We start from the raw sequence: 2,500 nt of genomic DNA, 5'->3' as shown, positions 1-2,500 counted from the left end.
GGATGCGAGGATTGTCTCGAACGCGCGCGCCACGCGCGTGTTCGACGCCTTCGGTCGTCGTTCGTCGCCGTCACACCGCCACAACAATAACACCGTTGCGTCTGGGACTGTGTGTGCGTGCGCGCGCGCGCTCGACTGCGACACGAGGCGCGCGATCAAACGGAAGCGAGGCGCTCGGCGATTCCCGATCTCTCCGAGATCGCGGCGTCAGCTGGGCGCGTACCGGTGGTAACCTATGCCGCGCGCGCGCGCGCGCGCTGAAGGGCCGAGAGCCGTACAGATCTCTCGTGCTCGATGGTTTTTCAAAGACTTCCGCCCCGGCTCTTCGCCTCGCGCGAGAGACGCTCACGATTATCGCGTGACAATCATCTCTTTTTTTTGCATCTCGTTGTGCCGCCTAATAGCCCCCGTTAAAAGGGGCGGCGGTCCGCGCGTGCTCGGACGCGCGGCCAGGCTGATCGAAGGGCCCGAAAAAAAACCCGAGACGCATAAGGAAGTACACGTTTAAGCGTCACTTTGTGAACGCAAAGCAAAAACGATTACCCTGAACGGTGGATCACTTGGCTCGTGGGTCGATGAAGAACGCAGCTAATTGCGCGTCAACTTGTGAACTGCAGGACACATGAACATCGACATTTCGAACGCACATTGCGGTCCACGGATACAATTCCCGGACCACGCCTGGCTGAGGGTCGTTTCAATACCGACATACTGCTTGCGCCCTTGGCGCGTACGACGGCTACGGCGCTTAGCGATAAGCGCCCGAAGCTTCGACGCGCGTACGGACGTACGAGCGATCGTTGGACGTTCGCCACGAGTGTTGTGCGAGATCTCCTCTCTCTTTACGAGAGAGCGAGTTTGTCTCCACGCACTTGGGCGTCGTCCGAAATGATAGGGGAGAGGATGTGACTGAGCGGTTAACGCGCGTGACGGTGTCGTCGCGCCGCCGCAGCCGTCGCCGCCGCCGTCCGGAGACGCTCGTCTCTCGGAGCTGCTGTGGCTTTTTGCGCGGCGCCGATCGCCACGTCGCGCCGCGATCACACACGTAGCGGTGTATCGGGCGAGCCGACCGCGTGAACCGAGTCCACGAAAGTTGTGTAACAACTTAGAGGTTAGGACCGGCACGCGTCGTCGTGTACTCGTCGAACGACCGCGTGTGTTTGTGTATCGTATCGCAACACCGTCTATCCTGTCCCCCCTGTCGTGTTGCGCACGACGACGACGAACCGTCGCGTCTCGTCGCGCGTGCGTATAATATGATATATTTTTGATTTCGACGACCTCAGAGCAGGCGAGATTACCCGCTGAATTTAAGCATATTATTAAGCGGAGGAAAAGAAACTAACTAGGATTTCCTTAGTAGCGGCGAGCGAACAGGAAAGAGCCCAGCACCGAATCCCGCGGTTCCGCCGCAGGGAAATGTGGTGTTTGGGAGGGTCCGCTTATCCCGAGGCGTCGCGCCGCGTTCAAGTCCATCTTGAATGGGGCCATTTACCCGCAGAGGGTGCCAGGCCCGTAGCGACCGGTGCGCGTCTCGGGAGGATCTCTCCTTAGAGTCGGGTTGCTTGAGAGTGCAGCTCTAAGCGGGTGGTAAACTCCATCTAAGGCTAAATACGACCACGAGACCGATAGCGAACAAGTACCGTGAGGGAAAGTTGAAAAGAACTTTGAAGAGAGAGTTCAAGAGTACGTGAAACCGTTCAGGGGTAAACCTAAGAAACCCAAAAGATCGAACGGGGAGATTCATCGTCAGCGACGCTGGCTTCGCGTCGGTGGGCGATGTCCCGCGCGGGTCCTCGCGGCTCGCGCGCGGGCACGCTGCCGTGCGTTCGACGTCCGGCGTTCGTCGTCGTGCACTTCTCCCCTAGTAGAACGTCGCGACCCGCTGGGTGTCGGTCTACGGCCCGGGTGCGGTGACTGACGCGTCGTCGGTAAAACGGCACGCGTCAAACCCCCGGTTGCCCGGCCGGCTGCCCGGCGGTACACGCAAGGTATCAGGCCGCACGTTTTCGTAATGAAACGCGCTCGCGCGCGCCCGTTCACCTCGGTGTGCGAGCGCGTGTGTGTCGCGCTAATTGGTTGTGCGTCGAGGCCGTCGCAAGCGCGCGCCACGGTACACGGAGGCTAACGGACCTCGTGCCGTCACCGGTCCTGGCCCGCTGTTGGTCGTACGGTTAACCTTCGACAGGCCTGCGTAACGTTCCATCCACTCTAACCCCGGGCCTCTTCATCGGGGGTTCGGCGGCGGCGGGTGGGACCGATACCGGTCGGCGACGCTACTGCTTTGGGTACTCTTAGGACCCGTCTTGAAACACGGACCAAGGAGTCTAACATGTACGCGAGTCATTGGGACTTGAGCGAGATACCTAAAGGCGTAATGAAAGTGAAGGTCGGCCCTGGTTGTCGACCGAGGGAGGATGGGCCGCGTCGCGATGCGGCTCCGCACTCCCGGGGCGTCTCGTTCTCATCGCGAGAAGAGGCGCACCCAGAGCGTACACGT

The 2,500-nt window shown here is 60.4% G+C and overlaps 2 non-coding genes across 2 annotated transcripts in view; both read left to right on the top strand.

Moving 5' to 3' along the window:
* Positions 1-540: 540 nt before the first annotated feature.
* Positions 541-695, top strand: LOC143901084 (5.8S ribosomal RNA). Its single transcript, XR_013257974.1, has one exon. It is a non-coding gene; the product is annotated as a 5.8S ribosomal RNA (ribosomal RNA).
* Positions 696-1,277: 582 nt separating this feature from the next.
* The window catches only part of LOC143901087 (large subunit ribosomal RNA), a 4,225-nt gene continuing 3,002 nt past the window's right edge, over positions 1,278-2,500 (top strand). Inside the window, exon 1 of the ribosomal RNA XR_013257976.1 lies at positions 1,278-2,500. This exon is cut by the window's right edge and continues 3,002 nt beyond it. This is a non-coding gene — a ribosomal RNA (large subunit ribosomal RNA).

Source organism: Temnothorax americanus, unplaced genomic scaffold (assembly GCF_048541705.1).
Source record: "Temnothorax americanus isolate GAGA-0224 unplaced genomic scaffold, ASM4854170v1 Scaffold319, whole genome shotgun sequence".
In the NCBI taxonomy this organism is placed as follows: Eukaryota; Metazoa; Arthropoda; class Insecta; order Hymenoptera; family Formicidae; genus Temnothorax; species Temnothorax americanus.
The sequence above is the reverse complement of the archived record's forward strand: the minus strand, read 5'-3'. Positions and strand labels throughout refer to the sequence as shown.